The 22872-nt window shown below is 37.7% G+C and overlaps 1 long non-coding RNA gene across 1 annotated transcript in view; it reads left to right on the top strand.

The window, feature by feature from the left end:
- The first annotated feature begins 10269 nt into the window (after positions 1-10269).
- Positions 10270-22872, top strand: part of LOC306652594 — a 40843-nt gene continuing 28240 nt past the window's right edge. Inside the window, exon 1 of the long non-coding RNA XR_013761484.1 lies at positions 10270-10375. This is a non-coding gene — a long non-coding RNA (uncharacterized lncRNA). The remainder of the gene's footprint in view (positions 10376-22872) is intronic.

Below are 22872 nucleotides of genomic sequence, written 5' to 3' on the forward strand. Positions count from 1 at the left end.
TTGTCATGGGGTCCTCAGTGATTTTTCTCATGAGTCTGTCAGTTCTGGTCCCAGACCCTCCCTCTTCATTCTTCCCTCATCTGCATTCCACTGTCACCTCTAGTCACTATCATCTTTGGGAATCTTTTGTTTTGGATGATACTGGCCATAGTATTAGGGCTGTGAGGTCAGGGGTCCCTAAGCTCTACCCTGAGCCCCACCACTTGGGAGTTGTATAAGCTCATTTCCTTTCCTTGCTGTGTTTTTATCAGTAAGAGAAAATAGGTGATGATGGGACCTGCCTTGTGGAGGTGATAAGTTGGCAGCCTGCAGTGTGGGAATGTGCAGTGTGCGTGGAAGCATGACAACACTGCTTTCTGCTGTAACCATGACAGCTAACACCACTATTGTTATTTGAGAACCCAGCATTCCAGCATTGGTAGGAACAGGTCACGGGCCTTGGGTCTATGAAGGGTTTGGCATGTGAAAAAACAGAGCAATATGGCCAGTGACCACCTCTACAAAGCTTATTGTGCACTGAAGCCTGGTGGGTAGTGTCCACTAGCATTTACAGGAACACCACATGAGGGCAGAAGGGACAAGCTGAAGGTCAGAGAGAAAGGCAAAACTTAGCCAAATGCAATAGCCTCTGGCAAAAGGGCCTTGTTCTACCTCCTATGTACTATAAGCTTTTCCTTTCCAGTTGGTCACAAAAGGCCATTTTTTAATTATTGTTTTTATCATTCAATGGGGGAAATGCCACTATTCACAAAGATCAATAGCTTTAATAGGTGTACTTTTTGGGGACAGATGTGGAATCATGAGTATCAATAGTAAATACTGTTAGTGCCTATCATGATATAAGGACTTTTGAAAGAAAAAACATTCACTTCTTTTCAAAGATTTTCAATTTTTTAATGTATTATTTTAGATGTAGATGGACACAATACCTTTATTTATGTGGTGCTGAGAATTAAACACAGTGCTTCACACATGCTAGGAAAGCTCTTTACCACTGAGCCACAACCCAGCCTTGAAATGTTCACTTTTATTTGAAAGGGGTGCATTTTCTTCTTCACACCAAACCCCCATCTTCCTCGAAACTCTGAACAAGATATCAAACCTGACATTCAACTTGTCCAAGCACTGAGGCTGGTAGGTATGGTAGTCACATAGCACTACTAAACTCAGTCCAAAGTCAAAGAACTAGTTAGACTGTTCTAGATTGTTGGAATATTCTGATTAAAAAACTTTCTTTACACTAATTAATCTAGAATTCACCTCCCTACAACTTCTATCCACTTGACTCATCTCTACTCTCTGAAGAAAGGATCAATGAATTTCTTTCTTTGATATAATTTGGGAACTACTTATATCTGTGGATGGAGAAAAAGTTGAAGTACATGTCAAAAGCCAACATAATCTAACATTAAATATCAAGTGGAAATAGTGCCTTGTCACCAATCCTATGAAACACAACCTGTCCTTAAGTTTACAGTGCACCAATCAGAACACTGCCTCTCCATTTCACAGGGGGAAAAGGCAATTTTTTCAGACGTTACATGATCACTGTCAGATGCATCAGAAACTCAGCATCATCATACATGCTCCTGAAAACATTAAACAACACATTGTCACTTCAGTACTCATTCTTCACGATACCATGAATTACAAAATGCAAACTTCAAAAATGCAGAATCACCTGATGTAAGAAAATCGGTGCCATCACAAAACCTTAGGCATAACAGGAAACAAATATTCTAGAAGTAATGCTATAATATACTCAAGTACATTAGATAGATTTTCCACATAATCATGTAATAAAAAGAATAGGAAGTAAAAAAATAAGAACAAAAAATTTAAAAGGAACAGATACATTTCATATTTGAAAATGTAGGTAAAATTAAAAGTCACTATCAACTTAAGATCTCTTCATTTTATGTGGTGGGAGGACATGGGAGATGGAAAGATAGAATGAAACAGACAGTATTACCCTAGGTATATGTAGGATTACATAAATTGTGTGAATCTACATTTTATACAACCATAGAAATGTAAGTTGTACCCATTTGTATATGATGAATCAAAATGCAGTCTAAATTTTTTTAAATATTTAATAATAAAAAGATTTCTTCCATTTCTTACCAGAAAAAAAATTTTTTTACCTGCAGCTTCTCACAAAAGTAAGCATATATTTCTACCAAAGCTCTCCTAAGAAACCTATAAATTTCTAAGTTATATATAAAATAATTAATGAATGTGTTTTCTACTATGAATTACAATAATAATGATTTATTTAGTTTTCTCTTCAATCTGTACCTAAAGTAATTATATAATTTGTATTGATAGCATAGATTGATAAATGCCACCATAGTAACATAGAACCAGTGTTCTGACTTGACCTGTATTAATCATCTTCCACTGGCAATATCTTCAGTGGTAAAAAAAAAAAAAAAAAAAACTGCCAAATGACTGCTAGGGAAAGTGCACAGTAGAGAGCAGGAGGAAATTCATCATCTGGACTACTATCAGTGACAAATACATGATTAAGTTTAATTATTTTGGATTTCCAAACTTGTTTCATTTTATAGTTATAGCAGAGACTTCTGACTCAACCAATACTTATATGTTTATACTGTAATCAGTGAATTAAAACCAGAAGTTTCCAGGACAAGCTCCCTTTATCAACATAGAAATAAGATACAACCCAGACTCCTGGATTTATGAACTCATTTATTCACTATAGATTAAATGTAGTCCTTTGTCATAATAGAGACATATTATCAAGGATTGGTTATGACTAAAATATAAAATACACTCTAAGTGAGAATGGTTTAGATGAAACATTTAACATCTGCCAACAATAATCACCTAACACAGTTTTAAAGTTGGAAGAGACCTTGAAAGTCATCTATTCTTTTCCCATATCAATGATGAAGAAGCAAAGGTGATGTACAGGGAGCAGGAACTCCCTAATGGTCACGTGTTAAACTGCTCATCAGTGACACAGCCAGGACTATATAGCTGGGTTCTCCCTTCTTCAAGCCCTGGTCCGTTTTCCTGATTAAAGAATTAAGTACAGTTCAAATATTTATAAGAAACCATGACAGTTCTGGAGAGATTAAGAAATGATATCTTATTATTATAAGTGCAAAATTATTGATATTTTATATGCCAGTTAGAGCAGCAAGAACTTTGATTCCTATAAAAAATTATTAATGTGCATATTTTAGGCTTTATCACTAAGGTTAAGGACAATTTCTAAAATATGACTTTTTCTTCCCTTCGCATACACCAACTTTAAATTTTTTTCTTACCAAGATGAACTTAAGTACATTCAAAGTCAGGATAGTCTTTCAAAAATGTCACAACTTTTAAACAATTTGGGGAGTAAAACCCCCAAAACTTGGAGATTCATAATCTTTTATGTGTAGAATGTGTAGATGTGTATGAATATCCTTAAAACATGAAGTGATTATCCCAACCCAGTTTATGCCCTCTGCCTGTCTTTTTCAGGCTTCAGAAATGTATTAAATTATATGAACACAATAATTATTTTCCCTCTGTGATTTAAATACTAGGCAACAAAAAAGTCTCTGAAACTTAACTGCCCAACAACTTGTAAAATGACTCAAGTTGTAAGCCATTTGCTGAACAATATCAATTCCCACATTAAAAAATAAGTAGGGACAGTGGTAGAGTACTTGCCTGCATGTCTGAGGCCCTGGGTTAAATCCTCAGCACCAGTTGAGTATTTATAGCACCAGTTGACCAGTTGGTCAGTTGAGTATTTTAACAGTTTTGCAGAGCTTTAAAAGCAGAAAATCCAAATGTGTGGTAGTTTCTGTGTCAGAGTGACAGCTTGAGTGTCAACTTGGAGTGTGTTGTGGGTGGTCATTATGGGCAGGGTGAAAATTGAGGATCGAGATTCAGAATTCAAACACTGTGGTATTTCTGGTGAAGTCTCATGGTGAGTGACTGGGTAATGAGTTCAGGGTACTGCCAGGTCCATTCACAGGGGTCCTTTTATGGGTGTTAGGTGATGAGGTTGCATGTGGTAATGTTGATAGGAGTCTGGGTCTGGTGTTCCTGATATGATTTGGAATGTCCACATATGTCCAGGTACTATTTGGCTTATTTTTGTGAGTGAATGCACATGAATTATTTATCGGCTGTACCTGATGGTGGTTTCAGGCAGATGGTGGTGATTTAATGGTACAAGCAAGATGTGGAGCCATCTATCTTGACAGTTGTACTCAAAATGGAGTAGCTATGGTAAATTATTTTTTTACAAGATAGAGTAATTCAAGTTGAGGCACAGCCTGAAAACTACTGTTCCATACACCATGAGATGTGTAGAAAAGTCTCAGAGAAGGTTGTGTGCTGATGCTCAAAATCTAAGAATGCACAATCCAGGGACTTGAGTTCATGCCCTAAATTTTTATGGAATCATATTTTATGTTTTTATTGATGATTCACATAACAAAATTTAACATTTTAAAATAAATGTATGAATGTCTTTAATGTATTCACTATCAATTCTTCTGAGGATGGAGCATTTGTGACAATTCAAGAGATGCAGATATCCCAGTGCGGGCAGAGGGTATAGACAGAGGACCTCAAACAGGACAAGGCACAAACAGACAAAGCCGTGAGTGCTCCCAACCCCATGTACCTAGTTGTAGAATTTGGCCTCCTCCCAGATCTATGTATATTTGAGTAAAAGCAGGTAAGCAAGGATCTGCTTGGGCCTGCCCCTGAGAGGTGCTCTATTGACCTTTCAGGTCAAGGTGGGATTCTTGTGCTTCTAGATGCTTCTGACAATGTCCTGACTTGACCTCAGCTTGGAGTGGATAGGGGAACTGGCAGACTGTTTGCCTTTGGCAGAACCTGGGGTCTGTGTTTGTCTGAGGGTAACCTCATCCCTGCCCCTCCACTCTGGGTCTCCAGTAAAGCTACACCCACCACCATTCTTGCTAGTAAAGGTCCTGGAACAGTGTAGAGGCATGGGTGTGTGAATCACCTCATGTTGCAAAAAGCACATATGGACTTTCCAGGGCTGGGATCCCTTGTGCCTGAATTTTGTTCTCCACAAGATAAATAAGGCAAAGGTCACAAATACAGGAAAAAAGCAGCAGAACTAGGTAGAATTTGCAAAGCATGAGGAGGTAAAGGAGATACCTTCCATGATGCCCACTTGCTCCTCAGATCCACAGGACAAACTGCACTTGTGAAAAGAAGTGTTTTCAAAATTCTCTGAACATTCAGCAATGGGGGCTGGGTAGGGGCAGGACAACAATCAAGATGGGTAGAGAAAAATGGTGGACCTTATACACAGTCAAGTAGAGCTATGTCTAAAGCTTTGGGGCCTGGTGGATCCCGCAACACCACATCTGCCTTGAAAAGAACATGGAGGAATTGGGTGGGGCTTTACCCAGTCTACAAGTGGTCCCTTGAGTTCAATTCCAGGTAACCCCCAAAAGTGCAGACAAGATACAAGACACCCTAAAAATGAACAACACACAGAGTTCCCCCATCCCCATGTCATTTAAATTAATCTGGTTGACACATAGAAAACAACCATGTATATTTAGTTTTTCCTGTGTACACATATGTAGATTTATTTATGGAACCCACTTCTCACCTTTATGGTGGGAGGAGCTGGGGGTGCTAGAAGAGGTGAAAATAAAGGGCTCAGAGAAAGTGAAAGGAGTGGAGAGGTAGCTGCAAAGAAGGGAATGGATCCCTTTCTTTCAGATGGGGAGCATGGTAGCTCCACTGACACTCAACCTCCACCCCCAGCTGGTAGGAGGATGGTGTCTGCAGGTAGTTTGAGGCACCCCAGTTGACAGCTCTGGTAGCCCCACTGGCTGTTGAAGAGGAGTGCGGGGGTAGGGTAGGCAGCAGGAGTGGGGGTGTTTGAAACTGGAAGAGCCTTGAGAAGGAGTGGCAGGGCTGGGTAGGGAAGAGAAGGTGGCCAGCAGTGTGGAAGAGCTAGGAGACTTGTTGCTCTATTGATTAATGCAATGAAATCCTTTATGACATATTAGACATTTCTGATTGTACTGCTTTTGTAACCCTTTTTTTAAATCTTACAGTCCTTTTGAAGATGGCCAGGATTTTTATAATTGTAACAAAGTTTATAGGGGAGTTGAAAGCATCAGCCAGTAAAGCTGCTTTATGAGTTTCAGTTCCAATATTTTGACATGCCTTTATTAAATCAGAAAGTGCAGTATCCACTTTATTTCAAATAAGTCAGTTGTTTAGTCAGAATATTGGCAAGCTTCCAAAATGTCTACTTGGCTTTCAATAACTTTATTCAATTGGTTAAGAAAATTAATGAAAGATTCTCCTGTGACTTTTCCAATTACAGCAATGGACTTGGAAGGATTCCACATGTCTGGGATCCTCCTCCATGCTTTACAAACTAAGGTTCTAATCTGGCAATGGCAGCTGTTGGCAACTGAGATTATTGTTGTAATGTCCTCCTTAGCCCCTTGCCAATCAATATTAACATTGCCTTGAGCATTATCCTCAGCTTGAACACAGGCTAAATCAGAATATTCTTGTAAAAACACTGTATTTTGGGCAGGAGATGTAACCATTTTCACCAAAGGTTTCCAATCATTAGGAACCAAGGCATAGCCCTTACCCAGCACTTCTATCATATTAAGAGTGAAAATTACTATATTTTCCACTCTCCAACACTGTCCTTTTTTAATTTTTAAACACAACAGAAGGCAATTGTTCACATTCTGACTGATTAGGATTATTTAATCTAATAGTGCAGAGAGTTGAAGTATGAGTTTCTCCCTCTTCAGTTGCCTGCCTGAGACATTCAGATAAATGAGACTGGACTGGGGGAGGAAAAGAAAGAGGGAGAAGAGTAGGAATTCAAGGAGATGGCTGAGAAAAATGTTCAGCCTTAGAGAATAGTGGAGAAGCTTGTAGCTCTGTCAAGGCTATTTTTGAGATAGGATCTCGACAAAAATACCAAGCATGTAACACAGGTACAGGAGCCCTTGGCTCCTCATGCAATATTTTACCTATATATTCCCAATTTTTGGGTCTTAAGGACCCACTATGATTCCATGGACAGAAAAAAACCTATTTCAGATAGCAAAGCAGCAAGATCAGAATTACTTACAGTATGTTTATCATTACAATGCAAATAAAGTTGAGCTCTATGATGACATTGAGTGTCAGACAGTGAATTCCCCATAACTTACTAGTGGGATCAGTACCAACCAATGAGTGATGCACATCAAAGCCAGTTTCAGGCAATAAGCTATCCCCTTTTCCCATCAGCACATCCAGAAGTGTCCCTGTTCAGCACCCGAACTGTAAAGGTTAATTGAGGTCCAGCTAAAAGGATTAAGGGAAGAGTTAATAAAGAGGCAAGCAAACAGGATGATGAAGAGCAAGAAGTGGTTTCTGTGAAAAAGCCAGTCTAGTTTATTATCTATTCCAGATTCATATCAAGTTACTAAGGTTACATAGTACAGTTAGCACTGCACATACACAGATCACATAACTTGCTTGCTTCTCGGAGTCCAATAGTATCAATGTTTATTATAATAAGAAAATGTCTCCAGGCCTCAAGGACAGAGGAAATACAGAGCATTTAAGTCATTCAAATAGCACCTTTTGTCCTTAAGTCATTCAAATAGCACCTTTTGTCCTGAGGAGTTTGCTGAAATCAAAGAACTCTCACTCCTCTGTACATTGACTGACCTTCTTTTTTCTGCTGCATGATATCTGCAATGTGAAAAAACTGTGGCCAGTATGAAGTGAGACAAAATAATCTACTTTTGGACACTTTTTGGTTGGAGCTTTCTGCTTTCACTCAGCATATTAATTCTTCTAATTTTGGGCCTAAGGGGAAATATTATTAGGGAATTTTATCCCTCAACACTAGCATGTAAAGAGATAGACTAGACACTTTAAGTCACTGATATCAGGGAACCCATAGCCCTCAAACCTGCAATGTGGCTACTGTGAACTGAGGTATGATGGAGAGAGTCAACTTGAGAGTGTAGTTCCAAAAGCACATGTACTTCATCATAGTATTTTATAAGTCACATTGTAAGGCCCACAGAAAGGAAACCCCAACTCTGTCCCATGGATCGATGACAACCCCAATCAACCACAGGAGGCGTCACTTGATGCAAACCGCAAGAGGTGTTTATTCCAGCGCTCTGGGACCCGACTCATGACTAACGCAGGAGTCCAGTCCCTAGCAGAATATCTTGTAGGTTTATAAAGGCAGAAACCACACATTGAGAGGGGTCGCACATGAAAGGGAAAAGGGGAACAAAGCTGCCGGGAAATTTCAAAGGGGGTCTGGGTTTGCTGATAACATACAACATATTCACAATGTTTTACAACAGGGCGTAGATTCTGGTCAATAGTTTCTGGTAATCCTACTGTTTGAGCACTATCTGGCTATCTGGCTCAATTTACCCTTTTACTCCCTGTTTGGGGCTAATTCCTGGAACAGCTTTAAGGGCTTTGTTCCTGTCACTGGGAGGGAGACCTTAGGGAGTTGAGATAACTGGGAGGGTGACCTTAGGGAATTAAGACAAAACAGACAGCTTAAAAAAATGTCCATTCTTTCATTTCCCCATTTTCTTTTCTGGCAAGTTCTAATCATGGAACTTCTGTCTCTATATACTCTTCTCCAAAGCTATTTCCTTGGCGGAGGGATTGGTATTATTGCCTGAGCATTAGTACCTGTACAGCACTTACTCTTTCCCTGATGAAGATGACTAGGCGATTTCAGGCAGGCAAGAGCCCAGGGTGCCTGCCACCAATTAGCAGCCCCTTGTTTGCAGTCCTTGATAAACAGTCCTTGATAAAGGCAGGTAAATTTGGTAATCAATGGCCTCCGAAGATCCTTGACATTCCATTTTTCCAGGGGTAGTCTCCAACTTGCAGAGGCAGATGACTTTATGGCTTCATTTCCTCGATTTGACCCAATCCCCTATTTCTACACTAACTACCTGTTCCCAATTCTGGCTTCATTCCCCCCTTTAGCTTTAGGAACCAATAACTGCTTGTTAAGGAAATGAAAAGGGGCGTCGGTCATTCTGGCTGCTTTGAAGCTGAATGGGGGCAGCGAGGGGCAAGCAGTTTGGATTTCCTTCTTTTTAAAAAATCGGGTCAATTGAGGTGTCCCAGGAAGAAGCCTGGTTGGGGCAGAGCAGGCTGTAAAGTCATCTGGGGGTAGGTGCTTCTATGATAGAAGAACAAAAAGACAGGAGTACTGACATGAGATTAGTACAAAGTAAATGTTGCAGCATCTGAAACATGCCACTGAGTATCATGAAAATGACAGAAGGTAATATCTCACCAGGAGGTGGAAGAACTGAGATATTGTTCCCATAACTAGGCCTAGCCAAAGGCTGGAGAGGACAAGGCCTTTATTTGGGGAATTTAACATTGTCCAGGTTATCAGGAATGTAAACACAACATTTAACTCTTAATGTGATAGATGTCCCCAGAAAATATAGTTAAGCTACTTAATGTCATCTGATTTTGTAAAATATCCCTTTATTGGTATAACCTGTGTTTACTAGAGATCTCTATACTTCTGTTAATTAGGAATAGATAATCATACTAACAAAAATAGATTAAGTCTACCTGTGTAGCTTAGGACGTTCTGCAGGCCTTAAACTGACTAAAAACTTCTGACTCTGGCAGTTTCTCTTGATAGTTATCAGGCATATTTGCTGAAGAATCTTTCTCTCATTTGTAGCTTCCAGTCTATTCTAGTGGGCTAGTACAAGTGTACATCTTAAGTTACATTTAACTATTATTTCCTTTAAATGCCCAAGAATGGCTATATTTTGATTTTAACTGTTTTGCTGGGTATCTAAAATCAAGCTGGTCAAATTGACCTGCTTCCTGTCTTGTTAAAGAGTCAGCTGAGTTTCCACAGGGGTCACTCGTACAGAACTTAAGAGCAGCTCCTTAGCTCCACCAGTGACTTTGATTAGGCAGGGTCTCTTGATGAGTTGACTTCCTTTAGAAGCATCAAGGGATGTTTCCCCTTTTCCATGACCCTCCTCTGCAGCAGATGCACTGGATGATTTTTCATCCTCTAGTCTCAACAATCTCCTTGATCAGGAGGTTGTGTGACCCAGAGTTGCAACACTCCTTAGAGAAGTCCTCTTATTCCCTGGGTTCAGGCTAACATTGAAGGCAAGACCCAAATATGGACTTTTCTTGACCTCCGTATTTAACTCCAAACTCTAAGTTTGATCTTAATTATCTAGCAGTCCTAAAGTAAGAGTACGGGGCTTTAACTTTAATGTCCATAACTTTACAGTTATTTACCCTTTTATCTAACTGGAGTCTGCATTAGTACTGGAAGTTAGCACTATCTATTCTTTAGGTGATGGCTTATTATCACAAGTTACCTAGGTTGTGTGTTCTTGAAGCAACTACTTCTGCAAAACATTAACAGGTAACAGTTTTACAAAATGAAATTAGCAAGAGTAAAAATATATTCAGCTTGTATAATAGCTATCTTGAATTTTGATTGAGAACTACATTCTACCCCCTATTTGAGATCACAGTACTTTTACAACGAGAACCAGTCTTTTGACTATAACTTTAAATAAGCTGAAGTCTGACTTATTTTGGAGTCACTCTAACATGCAGTAAGGTGGGAGGCAGAGCCTTATCTCAGGTAAGGCAGGGCTCTTTACAGATCTTAAGTGTTCTAATTCTAATGTTGATCTTTGCTTCTTCCTTAAATATCATTAAGTAGTTTACATATACTGTTTCCTGAGTCTATATAAACTTTATAATTAACACGATTTAACATACTATCTAAAACATGAATCAAAGAAAGGCTGAAAGAGCTTTTAACTTTCCTTTTGTGATTAAGTGGCAAAATGTTTTCATGTTTCTTTCATGTTTCACAATATTAACCTTTAAACAAATCAGACTCTAATGTTTAGAAATACATTTACATTTGAAATTCTTTATCCCAGTGTAAAAAGTAACAAATTTTCAACATACCCTATTGATAGCAGGTCCTATAATAGAACATTAAATGATAGAAATAAATCCCCAATAAAATTTACTCTTTATAAGTTTAAGATTACCATTACAGACAAGTTTCATCTGGAGAATAGCAGAGCTTGATAAATTCCCTGCTTTAAAAACTTGTGGTCCTGAAAAATATGAACACATTTAATATACAACTAGTGACCATTTCACAATTACCTTGACACTTTTATCTTACCAAATTGAGTTTTTAAAGAAAAATGTAGATTCTGTAACATAGTACAATACTCTATAACAGTTGTTTAACCATAATTGTATATACCCCAATTTTTAAGACTAATTGTTCTAAAGAAAAAACTTAATAGACACAAAGTTAAGAGCAAATTAATGTTTCAAATCCTTGTCATTTTACCATGTCATTTTACCATATGGATTAAACTTTGGTTTATATTAGAACATTAGTATTTCACCTTAGGAAAATCCTTAAATAGTTTTAGCTGTCTCACATACATATAACCAACTTAGTTACACACAAACTTGTTGAAACTTGCCCTTTACTTACACAGACTTTCTTAGCACTTACTTAGATCCTCATGTATTTCATCACACAAGCACTTTCTTACCCAGAAACATTTCCTTTTTCCTTTTACCAAATATATTTCCATACCAAGAACCTTTTATTTTCTCTTTCTTATTTGTTGACCCCTTTTTGTTCACATTCTGAAACAACTCTTATGAAATTTCTGAATTTAGATAAATTACTCTATTTTAGTAAGATTAAATATTCTGTTGTTTATAGTACTCTAATTGAAACACAGTTGAAACTTTTGGGACCCTTTGTATATAGAATTGCACTTGTTAGGACATAACTCTTAGTAACCTTGTTTTTAGTTTAGTGATGACACAAAGCAAGTTTTAACCCTTTTATTTACCAACCTATGAAAACACCAATAATGTTTAAGTATGATACCCCATGGAATTTAAGGAGTTAAAAGTATTCGATGCTATTTAACAATTAGCATTTTAACTTTGTAAATTAATCAGATGTCTCTACAAACACATTAGAGTAATCCCATACATGTTAACTCTAATTCACTTATTCCGTAAAAACCAAGATATCAGACAAGTGTCCTGTACAGTATTTGCTGTCTCTTTCCTGTTGAAGAAAAGTCCTAGAAACAATTGATATTAGACACTTTATTAACATCAGTATTTTATTAGCTTGACCACCTAGAGACTTGAGTTATTTTCAAAGACATTTTACTTTTATTAGTTTACCCATTTTGAACCTTTTTAAATCACGTGAATTAAATGTATCTGGATCCATTTTTAAATCTTAATTTTAGGAGCGCTCAGTTTAGATACAGACAAAACATGACATTAGACAGTACAACATACAAATAACACAAAATCAAGGACTTGTAACTTTATAAGTGAATCTCCATTGCAATGTAACAGATGTTCAAAAACTCTAGTTGAATAAAAATAGAACTGATCAAAAAATCATGAGCTCAAAAAACATATAATTAAAATAAACAAGAGTCCTGGAAAAATGATATGGCCGTTAATTACTTTAGTAAAGTACCATAAAATTTATGGAGTTTTAAAGACTCTTTTTACCTTTTCTTTCCCTGGGTTTGAGACCGGTCTCCTACTGAGCCTTTAGGCTTCTTTTATTTATATTTCAATGTAAGCCTTGACTGAGATCTGGAAGGGTCTAACAGGTTTTAACAGAAACTCTGTGTCTAAGTCATTTTAGCCATCTCATCTGGAAAGGTTGGATGTTAAAATTATGAGACCTTATTTTTCATTACTTTTGAGAGTGAAGCTACTTTGCTAAGTTACCCTTCAGGGCTGTTGGGAGGGGGAGTACAGAGAAGGAACCTTTGGGGTCCACCCAAGCATAGCCCAGGCCGAGAACCCCGCAGTTGTTCCAACCCTTCCTCCACCTCCACCACAAACACACAACAGAACCAGATACAGACGGGCGCCAATCTCTGATCCACCAATTGAACCCCATCAGCGCCCTTACCGACGGAGACTACCAGGTGTCCCTGACTCCCCTCCACCCTTAGGGCATCCCCCAGGGCTGCAACCTGTGGCCCCCCAGGCACGTCTACCAACCACTGTTCGGCCACTCTCATGAGTCACCAAATGGTTGCCACCGAAACCAAAAGCACACTCACAGAACCAGACCAACTAACAAAACACAAGACAAAGACAGACAACTTCGGGGTACCCCTTCTTACCTCCAAGGTCGACTCTGTGGATGAGGGGGGGCCGTCTTATCCCAGATGAGCCCCCAAATGTAAGGCCCCCAGAAAGGAAACCCCAACTCTGTCCCATGGATCGATGACAACCCCAATCAACCACAGGAGGCGTCACTTGATGCAAACCGCAAGAGGTGTTTATTCCAGCGCTCTGGGACCCGACTCATGACTCACGCAGGAATCCAAGAGTCCCTAGCAGAAAATCTTGTAGGTTTATAAAGGCAGAAACCACACATCGAGAGGGGTCGCACATGAAAGGGAAAAGGGGAACAAAGCTGCCGGGAAATTTCAAAGGGGGTCTGGGTTTGCTGATAACATACAACATGTTTCACAACGTTTTACAACAGGGTGTAGATTCTGGTCAACAGTTTCTGGTAATCCTACTGTTTGAGCACTATCTGGCTATCTGGCTCAATTTACCCTTTTACTCCCTGTTTGGGGATGATTTCTGGAACAGCTTTAAGGGCTTTGTTCCTGTCACTGGGAGGGAGACCTTAGGGAGTTGAGATAACTGGGAGGGTGACCTTAGGGAGTTAAGATAAAACAGACAGCTTAAAAAAAGTTCATTCTTTCAACATAAAGGTAATACTCTCAAAAAGTTTTTATGTTATTAATATCAGTTTCAACTCTATTTATGCTATCATGGTGAATACTAGAAATATTCAAAATACTCTTGTGCCTTAGGTGTTGTTTTCATTGGATATTAATGCTTTAAAGGGTTGTTTCCCATTCATAGTTTAGTCTGTCTCCTAACAAGAACAGAGAGCAGAAAAGTTAAATAACATTTTATAGTAATTGCCATTATATTATTTTTATTCATGAATAATATACTAGCATATATAATACATAAACAAAAATGGCATTGTACAGCAGGTTAAATGCAAATGTTCTACTGGTAGGAATAGATCCCACTTCTAGAAGGAAATATAGCCTTAAAATAGCAGCAGCCTAAGTCTCAGGTGTGTGCAATTCCCAGACCACAAAGAAAAAAAAAAATAAGCTGGCTCACAATCACTTATAATTCTGGCCTTATTCTTGTCTGGATTGGATATTATCCATTGTCAATCACACAGAAGTCTCCTTGGACTTAGACTTAGGAGCATGGCCTGAATCCCCATCCAATCAGGAGCACTTAGATCTGTCCAATGCTGTGAACTGCCAGGGAATTGGAAATGGATTTCCACTGGCTTCTCTGTTTCTGCTGAGTCCAGCATATCTGCCTTTCAGCTCTAAGCTTCACTCTCCTGCTTTGGAGACCCAGGTTGATCCACTGTGCAGGGGTTGAAGATTGCTAGGGACAAGTACTGGCTCCTGAGACTCCAGAAATGGTGAGTGGGCAGTGACATGATGAGTCTGGAGAGGCAGGCTGATGGAATCGCGGGACTGGCTGATGCAGGAACAGGAGCTATCAAACTGGAACTTTGCACAGTCTCTGGACTCTGCAGGCATGAGTCCTCCTGTGGGGCAGTGTACCCTCAGTCCTGCTGGCCATCCATATGGGGAGCACATCAGTGGCAGAGACCCCTCACTGCCTTCCTTATCCTTGCAGACCATCTTCCACCCATACCTCAAATACTCTCTGGCAAGTGTGTGCCTGTTGCCCAGCATCTTCCTGGTGCTGGTGATTAATAAGTGGGCCCATTATCATGATCAAATCTCCACATGCCATTTTTCTTGCAGGAAAGCAGCTGTTGTCTATAGGAACCTCACTTCCTCATGAGCTAGTTAATTTTTAATTTTACTTACTTCTTTACTTTTATATATATTGTGCTGCTAGAAGTTGAACCTCAGGATATTTTACTACTTATATATATATATATATATATATATATATATCCCTAGTACTCCTTATTTTTTATTTTGAGACAGAGTCTAGGATAGTTGGTGAGATTGGATTTGTTATGGTTTGATTTTTGTAGAATTTTCTATTGCAATTAACTGTATAATTTTTTCAAAATGTCTATTTAGTTTTTTATTGTGATTCCTTGATGATTATTATAATAGTATAGTTTCAAAATACACATGAATGTACTCCTTTTCCTCTTATAATTGAAAAATTTCTTAGCTAAAATTATGTGTAATTTTGTGAATGAATTTTAGAACTTCATAATTTGGTTTCTTATTTCATTAAATGTAAAATGTGAATGTTTTGTAATTGCATTATACATATTATTTGGGTTCATTTTGACATAATCTTAGAAACATGGAATATGGTTTGCTCCATTTTATTACCCAGTAGCTTCTCTTTACCTCTCCTTTTATCATTTCCTCTTTTTCTTTTATTTATAATTTTATAACTTATTGCTTTATAGATACATAAAAGTAGGATTTACTCTGATATATTTATATAGGTACATAACAATTTTACTGAGATATATTGTAGGTTGGCTTAGGAGAAAATTTTTTCTTTGTAATGATGAGTTTTATCATCTGCACATGGGATGTGTAAGTGAGTGTGTCATTTGCTTACAATATTTATTTTCTCACAAGTTAAATTGTTTTTGTAAACATGTATACATGTGAAAAAAACATGAATATTGCATATATATAAAACTTGAACATGGCATTGTATATTTCTTAAACTGGACATAATATAGCTAAAGATGTGAGTGACTCCTAGTAACAATTTTTCCTACAGATTATTTTTTACCTCTTCCAAGATGCACATGCATTTGAACCAAGCCCCTGGGTTTGTATGGTTGGTGTTTGGATGAGTTCTGTTGTGTTCTTACGTGTTATCATGGTCACATATGCTGTAATTTCTAAAGTCTCTGACAGTGAGCATCATATATCTTCATTAGCAAGAGTTTCCACAAATGATAATAAACTCCTCCTGAGTTTATGAATATTCATTTCCTTTATATCACCATAAATATTATAGTTTGCCTATGGTGAAATTTTATTTTATATTTCTCTAAATATTTCTAATATTTCTTTAGATTTTGAAATATTTATGTTAATTGAGCACTTGGATATAGATATTCCCTGTATTAATTGGCAGCTCAGGGCATTTGCCTGTGATTTTTTTTGTGGTTTCTGTCTTTAAGATAAAAAATGTATTCAAGAAGGCAGATAAAGTTGGATTTCAAGAAAAAAAAAAGATTTTGCTTCTAATTAATAAAAAACTCACATTTTATACCCCTGAGTTTGAATTGTAGGTATCTTGTATATTTTCTATTTGGAGGTTATTTCAAATAAAATCTAGGGCTTCTCTTAGAAAATTCTAGCAGGAAATATAAATAAGGAAAATCTCACTTTTCTATGGATTCAGAAAAGTGAATATATCTACTAAAAATCATTGGTTAATTAAATTCTTGAATGACACATTCACTAAACATCCACTCCTCTTCCTTAAAGATTTTTTATAATGTTTTTGACAGTGAATCATGCATTCTCTTTTCTGGAATTTGGACACAAAATCATACAGGATAAGATTTGGAAAATCCTAGATATATGCATTATGATTTATTGTTTTCTAAATTATATAGAGTAGAGATAGCAACCAAAGGGCATATATTCTTGGAAATAATTACATATTTTTTCTTCAAAAGTTCTCATGAGCGTTTTAGGTTTATTTCTTTTCTGAGTCATATTGAGACTCTGGGCCTCTGTTGTGCTTTTCTGCACCCTGTAATCTTCTAGCATTAACTTGAAGGAATCTAGGTTGATAGCTCAGTTTCTGGAGTTACTTAACATGAAAGATGGAAAAAAAAACACATTTGTTCTGCTCCTAGGATGTCTTCCCTAGTTACTCTATTCAAAATGGAGAGAAAATAATATTCTCCAGACACAACCTCTATATCAGGAGCAAATAAAACTTTAAGGAGCTTTGAAGGAATTTCATATAGTTCTGCCTCTGAGTAGTTATCTCTGTGCAGCTGAATTCCCATTTAATATCCAGAAACTCATGTTTTCTCATCTCTAAAATGGGAATAATTTTAGAGGACACAGATGAATCGTTTTCTTCATGGAGGTTAGTAATACATGTATGTGCTGTGGCCACAGCTGACAAAGCACCTGGGAAACACTGTGTAGATACTGATTGTTTAACCATTATCTGCCACTCCCATGAATTTTTTTCAAAAGCTTATAATAACCTTTTCACTGTAGGCATGAATGCCATCCACCATTTCTACATAAAATGTTGAATCTTCCTCTCTAAATTCCAAATTTTAATTCTCTGGTGGTTAAAGGTGGTACAACTAATTGTGTTTCTTGGAGTGCTTTTACTCTGTGTTCCAATTTAAAGTTATCTGTTCCATGCCTCTATCACCCATGTTCAACTATGTTTAGAAAAAGACCTAGAAATCTGAATTTTTTTTCTGGTTTGGAAAGGAAGGTTGAGATTACTTCTGGCTGGTGTCATTACTTGTTATAAACTGAACCAGGATTTTCTCAGATTCTAGAAAAGGAGGCCCATAAACAGCTAGGTACTTAAAAGGTTTTGTTTATATGTAATATATGTGCATATTTTATGTATACATATAGGTTCAGGCAAGTCTCTTTCCTGCTTTTATTTTAGGCGAGGAATACAATGCCTTACCTCTATTTCTTCTCAGGTCCAAAAAACAGGAGAGACACTGCTCTGAGTGAAAGCAGGGAGCTTTAAGTAGAAAGTTTCCAGAGGTAGGTTTTCTCCCTCAAAATGCTGGCCATGATCTATTCCATTCCAGATACGAGAAAGCAAGCAAAATATATTGATAATTATATATATGCACAACAATCGTAGAAACTCTGCTTTTTTGAATAATTGCCACTAACCAAATTCTAAAACAATAAGAAAAGTTGTATGAGTTGTATGGTGTATTGTAGGTTTTTAGACTTTTCAATAAGACACTTTTTTTTTTTTTTAAACTGGGGATTGAACCAGAGCACTTAACCACTGAGACCCATCTTCATCACTTTTTCATATTTTGTTTAGTGGCAAGTTATTGCTAAGTTGCTTAGGCTGGTTTTGAACTTGAACTCCACCTAACTCAGCTTTACATGCTGCTGGGATTAGAGGTGTGTTCCACCATTCCTGGCAAAAACAATTTATCTCGATTCCAAGCCCACTTGTTTATTTAGTAACTTTCATTGTAGGATGGAAAAATATCATGAACTGGCAATTAGGTCAAAAGCCAAAATGCAAGATAAGTAGTTGATTTTTAGTTCTGAATCCTCATTGGCCTTCCAAAACCATGAGACCAAAGAGATAGGTCCCAATCATAAATCTTATTTTTTAAACTTTTTCTTTTGTCAAAAATGTTAAAAGGGGGATAGATATGTATGATACAAATTTCAGCTCCTATTCTCCACCTGAAACTATTCCACTTGGAGAATAGTTTCACAAAATTGTGTGAGATAATTTATTTTCATTACAAATCATGCACTAAAAATCAGTATTATTTTACTTGATACACAGACAAGAGTCAAAGAATTTTACTCCTCTAATAGGTTTCAAATTATGGGAACTACATAATCTGTTTAATTATCAAATTAGAACTATCACATGTAACTATCAAAGTCAAAAGTAAAATCAAATATGTGTAGTAGTTATCTGATGCATACATGTGCATCTATGCAGTCACACACACAGGTAGATTAAATAGCTATAGTATGTTAGCATGGGATGTGTGGAGGATACAGAGGGCAAAACATTTGTTGTTGCTGCTGTGTACCTCCTTCTCTAACCCAGACTGTAAGGGTGGGACCCTTCCTTCAGCAGGCATCATCACCACCATTCTTTCTCAGAAGATGGTCTAGATCACCAGTACCTTCTCTGTCTCCTAAAGTAGGGCCTTGAAATGGACAAACAACATTTCAGAGACTTGTTCACAAAAATAGATTTTACTTTCAAGGTTACTGTTTAAGGCAAGGACAGGAAGCAAGGAGAAGGTGTGCTTGTCACTCCCAGTTCCATAGCAAAACACATACCAGGAATTTTATATGAATGTGTGATCCTCCTCCTGAGCCACAGGGATTTCAGGTATGTGGCACCATGCCTGACTCAGATAACACCTTTAAAACCTGCAAAAATTACAACTCATCTCACAGAATTCATTTCAGTACTAATTCTTCAGTTCCTTTCAACATACTGTTATTAAGAAGTTGAACTCTTGTTCTCAAAAGGATTAAGGCAATAATTTTTACCCCTTCAGATGGCATAAGGATTTCCAAATATACAAAATGTAATTTTGCTTTCTTTTTTTAAATTTTATTTTATTTTATTTTTTTCTTGATTATGCATATTTATTTTTATTTTTATTTTTTATTTTTTAACTTGTTTTTATTGTAAACAATGGGATACATGTTGTTTCTGTTTGTACATGGAGTAACAGCATATCATTTGCATATTCATGCATTTACATAGAGTAATGATGTTTGATTTATTCCATTATTTTTCCTCCCCCCCACCCCTCCCACCTTTCTTTTCCCTCTATACTGTCCCTCCTTGTTTGGAAGATCTATCTAGTGGTGACAGTGGTGTGTAAAAGTCACCCAGAATTCTTGTGTTGTGGTCTATGTGATTGTTGAAATTGAGAAGGATTTGTTTGATGTACAGGGATGCACCATTGTTTGGGGCATAAATATTTACTATCATTATGTCTTCATGATTTATGGTTCCCTTAAGCAGTATAAAATGTCCTTCTTTATCCTTTCTGACTAACTTTGGCTTGAATTCCACTTTATCTGATATAAGGATGGAAACCCCCATTTTTTTCCTGAGTCCATGTGCATGGTATGTTTTTTCCCATCCTTTCACCTTTAGTCTGTGGATGTCTTTTTCTATGAGATGAGTCTATGGGTCTTTCTTTTTAATCCAGTCTATGTCTTTAGATTGATGAGTTTAAGCCATTAACGTTCAGGGTTACTATTGAAAAATGATTTGTAGTCCCAGTAATTTGGCTTATTTTTGGTTTTTAAGTTGGCTTGGTTTCTCCTTTGAGCAGTTTTTCTCTAAGGTAGTTCCTCCCTTTGTTGACCTACATTGCTGTTTTTTGTTTCCTCCTCTTGGAATATTTTGTTGAGAACATTCTGTAGTGCAGGCTTTCTATTTATAATTTCTTTTAACTTTTGTTTATCATGGAAGGATTTTATTTCATCTTCAAATCTGAAGGTTAGTTTTGCAGAGTATAGGATTCCTGGCTGGCAACCATCTTCTTTCAGAGCTTGAAATATGTTGGTCCAGGCCCTTCTAGATTTTAGACTCTGGGTTGGGAAGTTGGATGCTATCCATACTGGTCTCCCCCTATATGTAATCTGATGCTTTTCTCTCGTTTCCTTCAATATCCTATCTTTATTTTGAATGGTAGGCATTTTCATTATAATGTGCCTTGGAGTGGATCTGTTGTGATTCTGTGCATTTGGTGTTCTGTAAGCCTCTTGTACTTGATTTTCCATTTCATTCTTCATGTTTGGGAAATTTTCTGATATTATTTCATTGAATAGGTTGTTCATTCCTTTGGTTTGTATCTCTGTGCCTTCTTCAATCCCAATAATTCTTACATTTGGTCTTTTCATGATGTCCCATAGTTCTTGGAGATTCTCTTCATGATTTCTTACCATCTTCTTTGCTTGGGCAACTTTATTTTCAAGATTAAATATTTTGTCTTCAATGTCTGAGGTTCTGTCTTCCAAGTGGTCTAGTCTGTTGGTGATGCTTTCCATTGAGTTTTTTATTTGGTTTATTGTTTCCTTCATTTAAAGGTTTTCCATTGTTTTTTTTTTTTTTTTTTTGAGAATCTCTATCTCTTTGTTGAAATGATCTTTTGCTTCCTGCAGGTGCTCTTTCAGCTTATTGGTGTTATCATTCATTGCCTGCATTTGCTTTCTTAATCTCATCCTTTGCTTCGTGAATCATCTTAATCATGTATAATCTGAAGTCCTTTTCTGACATTTCTTCTAACATACTGTCATTGGATTCTATTATTATAGAATCTAGATTTGTTTGGGTCATTTTCTTCCCTTGTTTTTTCATGTTGTTCATGTATCTTCCCCTTTAGCAGTGCAGATCTGGGGTATTGCAGATTTCTACCTATAGGCTTATAGTGGTCCTATAGGTTTCCAAAACCCCTTTTTTAAGGGGAGACCAATATTAGCAGTGCCCAAATCAGACACTATGCAATCCTAGACCAAATAGCCCCTATAGGGTCAATAACAAAATTGTCATAATAAACAAAATGTGTTCAAATATTATCTTTGGCAAAACAAACAGGTTTGCAAGAAGGTCTGCAGTTTCTAATGGGGGACAAAGAGGATGCAGAGAAATGTAGAATGTGGGTGTTAATGGGGTAACAAAAGAATATACAGATATTCTAGGAAGTAGAAAGGATGAGAGTGTAATCAAAAGAAGTCGGATGTTATCATGCCAAAAAGGGAGAAAGACACTCTGAGGGAACAGGTAAACAAAAGCAAAAGAAAGCAAGAAAAGTAAAGAAATAAAAACTTATTTTTTTTAAAAAAGGAGAAAAAAAAATCTACTAATGAAACCTCTCAGTGTTCAGTAGCCTGATGCATGAGAGTTACCTGACAATGAACTTCAAGCTTCCAGCAGGCGTTGCAGGATGGGATTTGCTCCTCCCAAAGATTGGAGCTAGGGCTTCCAGGATTATCCAAGGTAGTTGCTCTGGCTTTGAAATGTGTTGGCAAATGGGGAGCTGCAGCTCAGGGGTGGACGTGGTCAGCTGGAGGTCCTGGAAACGGGATGCGGTTGGTCCAGCAGGGATCCTAGAGGTGCTGTGTGTTTGGTGTGGTTGTGCGATCCTGGAGGCCGGGTGCAATCAGTCGGTCTGGGGTCCTGGTGATAGGGCACAGTCAGTTGGTCTGGGGGTCCTGGTGGCAGGGAGCAGTCAGTCGATGTGAGGGCCCCAGAGCCAGGGAGTGCTCAGTCGGGCTAAGGGATTCTGGAGAAGGAACTCAGTCAGTCTGGCCAGGGGTCTTATGGGGCCTGGCTGTTGTCTCAAAATGGCAGCAGCCATGTGTAATCAAACCTGCAGGTACTGTAACAGTGAACTTCCAGGCAGCAGAAGGCAGCTGGTGCTCCACTGGCAGTTAGCAATCAGTTTGCTGGCTGTTGTCGATCAGGAGGTGAATCTCATGCGTTGGGTGATGGATAGGAGTAAGGCAGTCAATGGACAGGCGAGAGGCAGGCAAATGGTGAATGATAGATGCCTGACAGTGAGCAATCTGCTCTCAAAAAAGGCATCTATATGCTGGCAGACTGCAGATAATCACAGCAGACAAATGGGTAAACACCAGAGGATGGATAATCCGCAAAAACTGCCTCACCGAGAAACAGATATCCTCTGCTTGAAACCGGCATTACGAAACGACAAGGAATGCTGCCTCCCTCTGGTCCACCATCTTGGATCCTCCTAATTTTGCTTTCTTAATGTTGATTGAACTAACAGCAGAATAATTCCACCATTGTCCCTAACTTTGTTGGAAACACTCAAAAAAGTAATAATATAGAAGTCCGTCCCCCAGATTCCCAGGCAATATGTTCCAAGACCCTCAAAGGATTTCTGAAAACATGAACACTACCAAATACCTCAACAGTGATTTTTTTCTAGGAAGCTGCGTTGTTGCCACAGAGTACTAAAGTTAATCCATCCTTCATGTGTTA

This window comes from Sciurus vulgaris, assembly GCF_902686455.1.
Source record: "Sciurus vulgaris genome assembly, contig: HiC_scaffold_587_arrow_ctg1, whole genome shotgun sequence".
Classification (NCBI taxonomy): Eukaryota; Metazoa; Chordata; class Mammalia; order Rodentia; family Sciuridae; genus Sciurus; species Sciurus vulgaris.